The following is a 12,361-nucleotide window of genomic DNA, read 5'->3' as shown; positions in this document are numbered from 1 at the left end:
GTGTTGGCCATTTCAGAGTGTGCGTAGTGAAAGCCTGTCTCTTTGTGCGCCTGCCTACATAGACTTGCCTGAAATAAACTTGAAAATGAGACTTCTGTATCTTTGAACATTTAGAATGAAGATGCTTGCTATAAAGCCACTCAAAAATCTGAACCTAGTCTCCAAAGTTAAACCATCGAGCACACCATCCTCAGGTCCCTGTGTTCTGCAGGTTTTAGAACGAAAAAGCATTGCTAATATTTTGATTAAAAAACATTGCTTATATTTTGATTAACTGTTTTGTAGAGCAAAACCACTGCATTCCCAGGAAGCTCATTATGCTAGAGAAATGCATCTATCACAGTAACATTTGCTATCTCCTAGTGCCTCTGATTTTCGCTTGTGCTACCAGTCTTCCCTTATCTATGTCGTAAGTACTCTGTGTGTGGTATTTATGAGATAATATCCAGGTATGATGTTTAATCTCTTAGCAGGAAAGAAATAGCACAATGCACTTACTCAGCAATTCCTTCTGAATAGTGCTTAGATGATCTGGTTTTCCATCCCTTGATATCACCAAATTATTACTTCAACAAAATTGGTAGCCTGCAGTGCCAACACACACACAGCTGAAGTGATAATAATAGTTCATTTTACACATACATATGCATGTCATCCAAATTGCATTCCAAAGAATAGAGGTTAGAAAACCTATTTGGTAACATGAGTGTGAAAGGGGTTTTTTTGTACAATCACTGTACACATACTGTTTGATGCTTGGTATTGATTGCATCTGCTTCTATGGGAGATAATGTATATTTAAGTATATAAAATAAGCATATTAAATACTAGCCCTGTGTTTCTAATAAAATAAAAGCTCTGAATTGATAGAAGTGTTTTCTATTATTTTTTTGGTACATTTTAATGTCTCAGAGTTAACATCAAAATTTTTCCTGAGTTAGAAGAAATAAATTCACCCTTCTGGGTAAAACATTCCCTATAGAACTGGTGAAATTCAAACTTTAAATTTGTATGCATTGTAAAATATATTTCACTGCAGCATGCTAAAATGTTTAACCAAACATAGGTAGAATACACGAATGCTTGAGGGACTGGAGACTAACTCAGTAGTGTGTGCTTGTAATTGTGGTTTAGGTAAGTTGTAAAGGTAGAAAAAAATTAAGTGGTTTCTAGGTATATAATAATGAAGTTCAATAACGAAGCATTCATTGCAGTAGAGGAGGTCAGAACTGTAATGACCACATCTTTTCCTGATGGATTGTTTTATATTTATAAATATTTCTGAGAGTATGTCATATCATGGGATGTTTTCACCAGGGTACTGCAAGTGCAGAAACTCTCTTCACAAAGAAAAACCGCATTGGCAATCATCCTAGTTTCCCTACAGCTTACTCTCTAAGACTAAAATTTGCTTAAGGAAAAGTTCAATAAGAAGGCATATTTGGTGTCTGAGTCCCACAGAGCATGGGGCTGGGCAGAAAGATCTCTTCAGCTTCCCATAGCTTACTCTGCCCCACACTGGATACCAGTTATTGCCCTGTGCTGTCTCTGTGTTTTGTGGGGCCACTTTTATGAGGCAGATCAGTGGATTGATCCCCATTAGAAGTAACCAGTCAGAAAGTTCAATTAACACACTAAATTAAGTAATTCCATTTCATAAAGTAAAATAAATCAGTTTACACCATCAAAGGAACTATTAAAATCTGATGGGCTTGAAAAAAAATAGACTTTAAGAGTTCTGATACTAATCAGCAATGATTTCATTAAATAACAGTAAACAATTGCTATCTCTTGTTTGCAGTTTAGGAATCCATTCCTGAGAATACAAACCAAGCCCAATAGCTAGCAAGGTACCTTTACTATGCTTTACATATACAGAAACAATCTGGACTGAATAGGGCACTGTCTAGCTTTATATAACAACCAATAAGAGTAGAAAATAGCTGTAACCCTAATGAATGTGTTTTGACTACAATCAATTTCTTCTTGTGAAGTCTACATGACAGATGAAGATCAAATTACTGGTACCCATAACAACCTGAGAAGCAAATAGCCCCATTAAAATATTTTGCCAATGTTCGTAAGCCAATGCCTCCCAGAACTCCATCTCTGTCAAGTAAATAACTTCTTGCTTCCTGTTAAATACAGAGAGTACAGGTTACTATGGTGATTGACAGAACACAGAATAAATTCCGATTCATCATAATTGCCACATGCTAGGGGAAAAAAATATCTGAACATCATCTTGCAGTTTCGAGCTGGATCTCTGAAAAATATTTTGAGAATATAAAATGATTTGATGATGTCCAAATAACAGTGGATGCAGTAGCTCAAAAATGAAAGCGTTCTCCCTCCAATAAAAGTTTTCAGGTCTGAAACATCTTAAAACTCATGATCACAAACCTTAGGTTTTTTTGTCCTTTCATTCTAATCAATGAAACATATAGAAGTGTGACAACTGCAAAGGCCTACAGAGAAATACTATGGGTCACGTTGTCATGCACGTACATCTTCATCTGGGTCATGGACACCCTCGCCTTTGCCTGTCGTGTACTTTCAATGCTCAGGTGTTTTCAATCCCATTTACTCTGTATTTTACATTAAAAGGGCTGAAACATTGACATTGGGTAGCCACCGAGCAGGGACTGCTTTCATGTCAGAATTTTGGAGGTTTCTCTCTTTTGATAAGAAGGACACCCGTGCTTTTACTTGCACTTATTTGCACTCACTGTTGACTTTGCATTCCCAAGGCTTAAGAAAGTAATGAAGTAGCATTTACATCTCCTTTCTCAGTAATGTACGCTTTAATATATGTAATCGACACACTAGTTTTTCAAATACATTCAACAAATTTCACACCACAAAATTAAACGCCATGTTATAGTTATTTCCAGTCATTCCCAGTGTTAGTTTCTTGTAGTGAAACACAACTTTATCATAGTACAAGGCCTTCCTGTTGATCTTCACAGTGCCATCGAAGCGGTTTGGAAGCAAGGAAGGCAGAACTAGACAATACAACTGGGTGGACCTAGAAAAAAGCCACTTGTTGTTGCATGGCTTTAAATTGTATGCTGTTTGTTTTTAAATATTGCAGCTTCTTTTAGCCTCGGTGCTAGATCAGATCTACAAAATATCAAAATTAATTAAAACAGAAAGATCACCTAGTAGTTTGTCTATGACCTTAAGAGCTCAACTCTGCCAAGTCACCAGAATCGCTATTTATATTCATTAAGACCTGAAGAGCAGCTTTGAGACGTGTGTCTGTTTTTTCCTACTGTATCCATTCAGTCTACTAATAGGATCTCTTCCTGCTACCCCAATAGGTTTTTGAAAGGGATGATAGCCTACTTTTAATTGTAAGGCTGCACAGGGGACTTATTTAGTGAAAGTGATAAAAAAAATTATCGTCCATTGTAAGATACTTCTAACTACTGCCCACTCTGGAGGTTTGGAGCCCTACACAGTTATTATCTAGCTGGTCCCTTTCTATCAGTTTCATCTCTAGTCCCAAGCATTCTCTCCCCAGACATTCATGGTAGTGAATTTAAGTCTCACGCTGCTTGAGTTTTGTGTAAGTCTTCTACAGTCTTTATAGTTCAAAAGGACGTGCCTGTGGGTTCACATATATATGAAGCCTTTCCCTCAAAAGGATTAAAAGCAGGAGGTTCAAAGGCTAGTAAAATCCAGAGCCCACAGCTTTTGTCATTTGATGATGTTACAGAGGATGTTTCCTTCCCAGCTGAATCTTGCTTACCACTAGCATACAAGTTCTCAGTTGGGGTAGCTCTACTTTGATACCTGTGAGAGAATTGCAGATTCTCTCTGACATGGTGTCTCTTCCATATATCTAAGGCAGGGGGGAGGGGAGAGAGAGCAACAGAAAGAAAGAGGTTGTATCTTTCACATTTCACATTACTGGCAGCCTTTCCTGAATTTCTTAAGGGCTTCAGGACAATGTAAGAATAAAGTTGGGATTTTTTTCTTAGAAGACATACTGTAATTCAAACAAAAATCAATTCAGCAAAATGCTCTGATCTATGCCTCAGATCAGACTTTATAATCTAGCTGTATAATCCATAAAACTGGTAATTCACAAGGTAACAAGTGTTGTTATTCTGCATGTGTCCATTACAAAGTAGCTCTTATTTCTTAACCTTTAACTAACCGGTGTCACTCTGGTGCCATTCTCTTAACCCATCACTTCTCCCTACCATGGGTGCCTTTTGTCTTTAAAATGCCATATCAGCATTTGCAATCTCCTGGACAGAACATTTAAAATCTAAATAGTTGTAGCAAATATATAGAGACACTAAAATCAAACTTATTCAATGAAAATCTGTATGGATGAACAGCTCCTGCAGTACCAGCTCTTCTCTAACCTGAATATCATTCTATATTATGGCCTGGCTGATATGATTGCATCACAACTGAGCCATAACCTCTAAAAGCACCAGCCATTTCAGTTGCACCTTTATTTAAACAGAACAAAAAACAAAACAACAAACTCCCCATAACTTAGTTGCCCACTAACAGCTTTTCATAAATGGTTCTGTATTTATGTGTATGACTAATACTTGTGTATGACTAATAACTTCTGTGTCAACAGTGTAATCATTCCTGCTAACTGTGGTTTTTGAATTGAAGAAACACCTGGATTATGGGGACCTGAAGAACTGCTGAGGCTAAATCTCCTCTGTAGCTCACGAGCATCAGTCTTTTATGTCATGAATACGCCCCAGACTCACATAGTTACAAATGCCTGTGTAATGGTCTGGCTGTGCCTCCCTAAACTGTATTCTGCATACATATTTATGCCTTCTTATTTTTACCTGGCGTGATTGTGGAAAGCAAACGTAGTAATATGAACATGCCCTCAAACGACTCAATTTTCATCTCAGAAAGCAATCTAGTAATTTTTCCCATGTTACTCCAACATTAGTAAAAGTTCAGGCAATCAACAACTGTCACTTGTACCAAATTCTAGACAGAATATATACTTAAAACCCTGAATTAAATTTTAAATCCAGTTCTTAGTTTTGATACTAAATTTTTTTCTCTGTAAGTTTCACCAAGAGATTTGTTCTTCCAACTCTGCTGCTCTAAACAAATAGGAGATTTCCCAGCTCTACACGCATAAATGACAGGAAAGCAATCAGGCACAATGGTAAGTCAGATGCAAGGGCTACTAACAACCACCTGGATCAGTTTGACCACCGTATCTTCAGGGGCTGTTGTTACTAATTTTTGTTCTGAATTATGTTTTCTAGTATAAATTATAGGGGAAGGAAATAATAAAGAATACTTATAAAGACCATTTAATGGGGCAAGTCAGTGCCCTAGTGAGAGATTTCAATAAGAGTGATTTCTTATCAAGCAGAAGCTTCAAAGCAAGGGCTGTGCACACTGTTTCAGGTGGAGAAACTGACACTTTTTGGAAAGAACAAAAATCTACCAGCTGCTGAGGTTTGAGCTCAGGGTGGTTTTGCTATGAATGGAGATAAAGGTAGACAGACCAAAGTTTTTAAGCAGACCCACTCAGCCTTTGTAGCTTTCCCTGTCAAAGCAGGCACTGACACAGGTCCAGGATGAAAATGTTTTAACAGTGACTTTCCATGCAGGCACTTCAGCTTAAAAGTCACCCCCCCCATATAACTGTGAGGATAAAATGCAGATGCTGGTGCATCAGACCTTGGGGTTTAGCTGTTCCACCCAGAGCTGGATGTGTTCAGCATCACACTTCCCTCGGGCCAGGATGGGAAGCACCTGCCTCTTGCAGCCCTCCGGCTCCACAGGCCAGCAGCCTGAAAGAGTGTTTACTTCTCCTGCGGCATTGTCAGCCTTTCTGTCCAGCCACCTCCCTTTTCTGAGCTGGAAGATCACAGGCTGCAATTCTGTCAGTACTTCACTGGCTCAGGAAAGCCTGTAGCACCAAGACAAAAGGGATGGATTTTTGTTTCCCTGGTCATTCGGTGTTGCTTCCTTGATGCACTTGGAATGGGTGTTATTTGAAAAGGCAACTTAGCTGTCTGGCTGTGCACTGCTGGGACCTCAGGAATCAGTTAGTGACAGCTGTTTTACTAGTGCCAGTCAGCTGAGGAGACACGTTTTTAATTTGAGTGGTAGGAATGCCTTTTTTGCTCTGCCTTGTTTGTAAGTGCCTGGAAACTTTTCTCACACATAAATTTTATTCCTTATTTCCAGTATGATCTCTTTCAATGAGCACTTGAACTTCTGCCTGCCTTATGAATCCAAAATCATGCCCCAGGTTATTGTTAAGGCTCACTATAGCCTGAAGCAGAGGCTGTCACACCAACCAGCATCCTCTGTATCCTATAACTTGTAGCTCAGGTAGAACACCCCCACCCCCCTTACATCTATACTTTCTTTTGTCTTTGATTGTTTGGTACCAAACATTTTCTTAGGTAGCAAAGGAACATTTTTTTCTTTCGTTTCACCATTCCTAAGGTGCCTCTATTAATCAGGAACTCAGTAGATGCTATCAATATTCCACACTGCATATAAATAAATAAGCCACCAGTTTCCTAGAAACCAAGAGATCTGAAGCACAGATGATTCGGGTATGTCTGCCCAAGTCCATTCTTTTTACCTTTGAGCACCTACACATAAATATTATAATAAAGTGCCATTCCCAGTGTATGGGGTAGCTGAAATATGGCCACATAGCACACTTGCTGCTCTGCAGCCAGAGTAAACCCAAAGAGTTGACTTCTCTTTCATGCCTTCCCCACAGCGTACATACCACAGAGCACACCAAAGGGGCATCTTCATGGATCACTTTATATGCTTTAAGCTTACTCCTTAGCAACTCCTTAGCACTGTAGAGGAATGAATGCACTTAGGCCAGTTTTCTTTGGAGTGCCCTGCAGCCTAATTTTGCTAATATTGCTTAATAATCCTGCTTGCCCTGACTGTTCTGTGGAAGCTTACCAAGGACTACTGTGTTCATCAAAACAAAGCAGTTTTCTGTGGAAACTTACCAAGAACTACTTTGTTCGGCAAAAATAAGAGACATGTCCTTGGAAAGCAGTTGGGTTCTAACAAGCTGAGTCTTTGTAGAGTACAGATAGCCATGTATGGACAGTAGAAACTAGTATGCTGGTGCTTTTAGGTAAGATAGAGGGAGTAAACCGGCTGGGACCACTCTTGTTCAAGAAATTATTTAGGAGAATCTGCACATGCTTCAAGGAACGGGATGAAAAGTAGAAGGTGAGGAAGACTGTGAGCCTTCCTCCAGAAGACCCCCAAAGATGCCCACCAGGAGGCAATGTGCAGGTGCAAAGAGAACATAAACTGCTGACACCAGCCTTTCGAACTAACCCAGCCTTACTCATGCATATGTATGTTTGTGTTATGTATCCGATGAATATGTATATCCACACTCTATAAATTTTTGGTAAAATGTGCTGTTGGGGTGCAAGCTTTGTGGAGAAATCCCCTTGCACCCCGATGTCGGAATGAACATATCTACTTTATAACTCTCCCCGAGTTGTAGAGTTTGTTTCCGCGCATCGAGATGGTTTGAAAGTAGCCCTTTCATCCCACTTCTAACATTTGACAAAATCATCCTCTTTTCACTTCTGATACACAAATAACTTTTGTTGTATTTCATATTGTCTTGATCAAGAACGAATGTTAATTCTCTAAAATGTAATTTAAATGCAATTAGAGAGAAATGCTATTAAAATCCTATTAAAAATGACGGAAGTTCCAATTTTACATTACCAATTTTAGAATGCTTAAATAAAAAAAAATAGCAAGTGCAAAAACTGTACCCAAATAAATTACATTTTAACAGTGTAACTAATATTTCTATTTAGTTTTTAACATTAACTCACTAAGGATGAATTTCACCGTGAGTGAAACATTCTGCAATCATGATGTTTTGTATTAAAATCCAGTGAATACCTTCTTCCTGCTTTGTAATAACTGATGTTGATGCAGGAGGAAAAAAAAGAAAGACAGTTTGTGGCGTGATCTGTCTATATGGAGAGCTGCATTTAATTAATTGGAAACTCATTTATTCCTGAGCTCCTATAACAATTCTGATAGGATTATAAGGAACGTTCCAATAAACACTCTATTGTGCTTGAAGCAGGAAATAATTAGCTTTCAGTTTGCTTCAGTTTTGACCAGAATAAAGAAAAGCAGTCCTGCTAGAAGGGAATCTAAATTTCTACTTCAAAACACTGTTATATGCTTAGCAAAAACTGGAAAAAAAAAAAAAAAAAAAAGGGAGGTGGGTGGGCTCAGAACTTGAGACCTCCTCAGACTGTGCATGAACAGACTTTTATAGTTGATTCATTGCAACTTCTTAATCAGACGGTCCAAACAGGCTGTCTAGAGCTCAGCTGTGTGTGCTCACAAGGTACTAAGCAGCTCCTGTATGGTCCCAAATTGCTGGACCTCATTGCTGGAGCCCCTGGGGGCAGGGAAGCTGCCATTCCAACCTCTTCTCCTCTCCTGGCTGCTGTGGACTGAGGCATTTTCACTCTGTTTTCCCAAATTCCTTGGCAAATAGCTCCGAAGTCATCACTGAGCAGGGACGTAGCCACAAAAGTGCCAGTTGTCTTGCCTCCTGCCTGGTACTACAGACAAGCCTCAGACTGAGCCTCAGACTAGTTCCAGCCTTGCTCTGCTTCTCTCTTAGGCAAGACAGTAGAATAATATCCAGGATTATTTTTAATGAAGACTGGGCAAAATATGATTCATCCACCATGAAGTCTATGATTTATGTGCTATCAAGGAAAGTAATCTATATTAAGATGTCCTTTTTATATTCCATTGTCACATATCTGTCATTTATTTATCCAGGTCCTGTAAGATAGACAAAAGCCTACATAAAAGTATGAATCCATACAAAAGTAGAGATCTTCCATAATTGTCTTTAAACAGAAAAATAGTAATTTTTGAAATTGCTATTTATTTCTCTTCTAGTTTTGACATATTTTCCATTTGGTAAGGAGGTAAAGAAGTTTCAAAAAAAGTCCTATACATATTTCCTAAGAGTAACTTTTCTTCAGTACCTGGCTTGGTTTTATTAAGCATTACATCATTTCAGGACATCTGAGTTGCGACAGAGCAATTTCACAGCCCTGATCCAGATCAGCCTGGTGCGTGTCACACACTTGGCTGTAGCTCATCATTGTGACGTTCTGACATAGCTCCACAGGATTTAGTGCTTTGAGGACCCTGTCAGAGAAGGGATATTTATGCCCAGAGGAGAGGGAAGGTTGTAGATGAGAAGGTTTCTAACACATGGCTTTCACTCACAACCCCAGTCCGCTTGTATTTAATGTCTCTGGGTGGAAATGTTCCTGTGAAGGCACCTTGCACCTGAGGGCAAATGAATGTGTCATAACAATGCTGGAATTATTCTGAGCAGCCAGGAGGTCAGAAGGGAGGTCTTCATTTCAGAAAGGGAAATACGATTATACTCCTCATTGGATGACTTCTTTGATTTCTTCACAGGACCTCTGGGAGGCCCCCTGTTGCCAGGATCTTTCAGAGGCCTTGGTCTCAGTAATGCCACTTAGATGACAAGACAACTTGGAAGCAACTGTTGCTCCTTTGACCTGAGCATTCAGCCACACATTTAGGATTTTGCAGGGTGTTCTGCTTAGAAGAAATATGATGAAGACCAGTGGCTCTTTGAAGCAGACCTGTGATTTTTTTTTCAGAGACCTGTTTCCCTGAATGCTGGATGAATCAAACAAGAAGCAGCAGTGTCTTTGTTCACAGCTTCTTCCTCTAAATGTTGGTCTGCCAGGCTGAAGAAAAACACCTCTTGTGCTTTTTCTCTCTCTAGTTTTCTCAAGGCTGCACTACAGAGAAGTAGAGGTGTGGGCTCCCTCTGTCTCATGCACATACAGGTACACAAGCGCATTGCTTCACAGTATCTTCTGCCTCTGTAATTAATGGTCTAGAGTGACTCTCATGTGGCTTTGTTTTGGGCAGGAAATGTGCTGACAGGTTATTCTGACACCTTTCATCACTGATGGTGGTTATGCCCTCCAGTTTTAACTCAAAGCTGGTGTAATAGTTATTACAGAAACTGCCCTGGGTCACTGTTGCAAACCTGTTGAAAGTAAGTCCTCAAACTGTGAAATTGAGGTGGTCCAGCCTTTTTGAGCAGAACGTGCATGCATGTTTTGCAGAGTGACCGTTTCCTTCAACTGGCAGGATTGTCTTCAAGACCATTCAGTTTCTTCCCACACTTATTTTTATTTGTTAACAGCTAAATGTTTAGCAGCATCTCATTATGAAAAAGCTGGAAAAGCCAGCTGGGTTTGAACCCCCTTATGTCTTTCGATTAGCAAGTGTGAGATAATGTATGTTTTGTTTTGTTTTTAATGAGAAACTAATAAAGGTTCTGCACATTCTTTTCTGACTTTGGTACAGTAACGAGTGTACACAGCTACCTGAGACTTCACTGCATCACCAAAATAATTTTGGAGGCAAATATAATTTTATTAATATAGGGGGTTTTGTCTGTACAATATTCTGTGCTATACAGTGTTATTAATACAGTGTGCCTGGCTTCACAGGTTGAAGCAGCATGTTTTCCATAGTTTTATCTGGTGATGTAGTATGGCTTTTATTTCTAAATCCGTGTTTGAAGGAAACACTAGAAAGAGGTGTTTCTGTTCATGGCAGGGCATTGGCAGTTTTGTTAGTAACAAAGACTATTTACACTTACAGTTTCTGAGCTGTTATACAGAAGTCTGAATCTGTCATTGATTCAAATCCCCTCAATTCTACTTTCTAATTTACCCAAATTTTTATACGCAGCTGTGGTAAGAATGGGTTCCTTTTGGTGAAAGAGAAACAGGAGGAACACATTTATAGCACTCTTGCCCTCCCAACAGATTGTACCAGTCCATGGAACAGCTATTTATACATTTTCCTCTGAGGAAAACACTAAAAGAAACTGCAACTTCTAGTGGTAATCTCAACTCATCTGCTTTCCTAGCTTTCTCTAGGGCAGTGGAGTTCTGGTGGGACCACAGCTCCAGGTCCACCTCCTGTGTAAATGGGGTTTCAACAGACACTATTTGTTAAAGTATAACTCAGCACCCCAGGCACACTTTTCATCTAACATTGAATAGACAAGACAGAATCCCTATTTGAAGGAGGAAATGTTAACTTTTTGTTCACGTATTTATTCAAGAAGTATCTGATTTGGCAATAAATCTGTTAACTGTCTTTACTCTGCAACACTTCAACTAAATTTAATCAGTCGTACACCAGAGTATCCTGAGTGCTCTTTGGATGATTGGTAATACAGAAGGATTTCATTTGCCATAAGTTGGTAGTTAAGATTTCTTTTTTCATCAGGAAATCTCAATGTTTGCAGAGGCATGCCTCTTCCCAGACTGGACAAGTGCTGGGCGTACTCAAAAGCAGCCTGGCTTTAGTTTGTCCTATGAGTCCTATTAAACCCCTGTCTGGTGAGATGTCAACAGAAACTGAACAGTAGCACCAAGGGTTGGCTGTAAATAACTGCAGAAATTTTTACACCTGGCAAAGGCACCTGACTGGAAATGCCACCTTCCAAATTTTTTCCAGTTCTCACTTAATTTCCCCTGAAAACTCAGGGCAGATGTACTTAACTTAGTTTATAGTGATGAGATTGTGAAATTCATGAGAATTCATGCATTCTGGAGAAAAGAAAGTTACGCATTAAAAACTCTCCCACTATTTTTAAGGTCTTTCCCCATCCTTCCCCTCTCCAGGCATCTTACAACAGCTACAGGCCTGCAGCTCCTCTTCCTCAGGCTACCAAGCAGCTGACAAGGCTTGGACATGTCTGGTGCTCCTCTGAGATGCCTGGTCTCTGTTTTAGTCCTTCCAGCTCGGGGCAGTGCTCCCTCTGCTCTGCCCTGTCTTTTACTCTGGACTTCCAAGGAAGGAGTTATAGTGGTGACAGTCATTTCTTCCATAGCTCATTCATACGTGGGAAGTGCATAGAGCTACATGCCAGGGTATCCATGTGGTGTAGTTTATATGTACAAGGAAGTTTTTTCTTTGTAACGTTACAGAGTGACAGAGTGGAAGAGTGGGGTAGGATTAGTATTCTTGGCCTGCACTTGAGCAGAGATGGAATAATTCTTCATAGAATATAAGGGATGGGATTTAGTGGATGGTTGAGGGTATATCTTAATTAATCTCTCTGCCAATTAAAAGATGGAAGTTCTAATTAAGATGACCCCAAAGCAATTATTCAGACTTGTGTATTTACATTAATTAGAGTACCAAAACATTAAGAGTAAGATTATGACTTTGCAAAAGGCACAAAGTCCATTTTCCAGGTTAAAGTACCTCACTACCTAATTTGTAATGA

The 12,361-nt window shown here is 39.4% G+C and overlaps 1 long non-coding RNA gene across 1 annotated transcript in view; it reads left to right on the top strand.

Annotated features, from left to right (window-relative positions):
* The window catches only part of LOC141927834 (uncharacterized), a 29,633-nt gene extending 19,245 nt beyond the window's left edge, over positions 1 to 10,388 (top strand). Inside the window, exon 4 of the long non-coding RNA XR_012624592.1 lies at positions 9,490 to 10,388. This is a non-coding gene — a long non-coding RNA (uncharacterized LOC141927834). The remainder of the gene's footprint in view (positions 1 to 9,489) is intronic.
* Positions 10,389 to 12,361: the final 1,973 nt, after the last annotated feature.

This window comes from Strix aluco, chromosome 10, assembly GCF_031877795.1.
Source record: "Strix aluco isolate bStrAlu1 chromosome 10, bStrAlu1.hap1, whole genome shotgun sequence".
NCBI classification, from domain to species: domain Eukaryota; kingdom Metazoa; phylum Chordata; class Aves; order Strigiformes; family Strigidae; genus Strix; species Strix aluco.
Note: the sequence above shows the minus strand (reverse complement) of the source record. Positions and strands in the feature narration are given on the sequence as shown.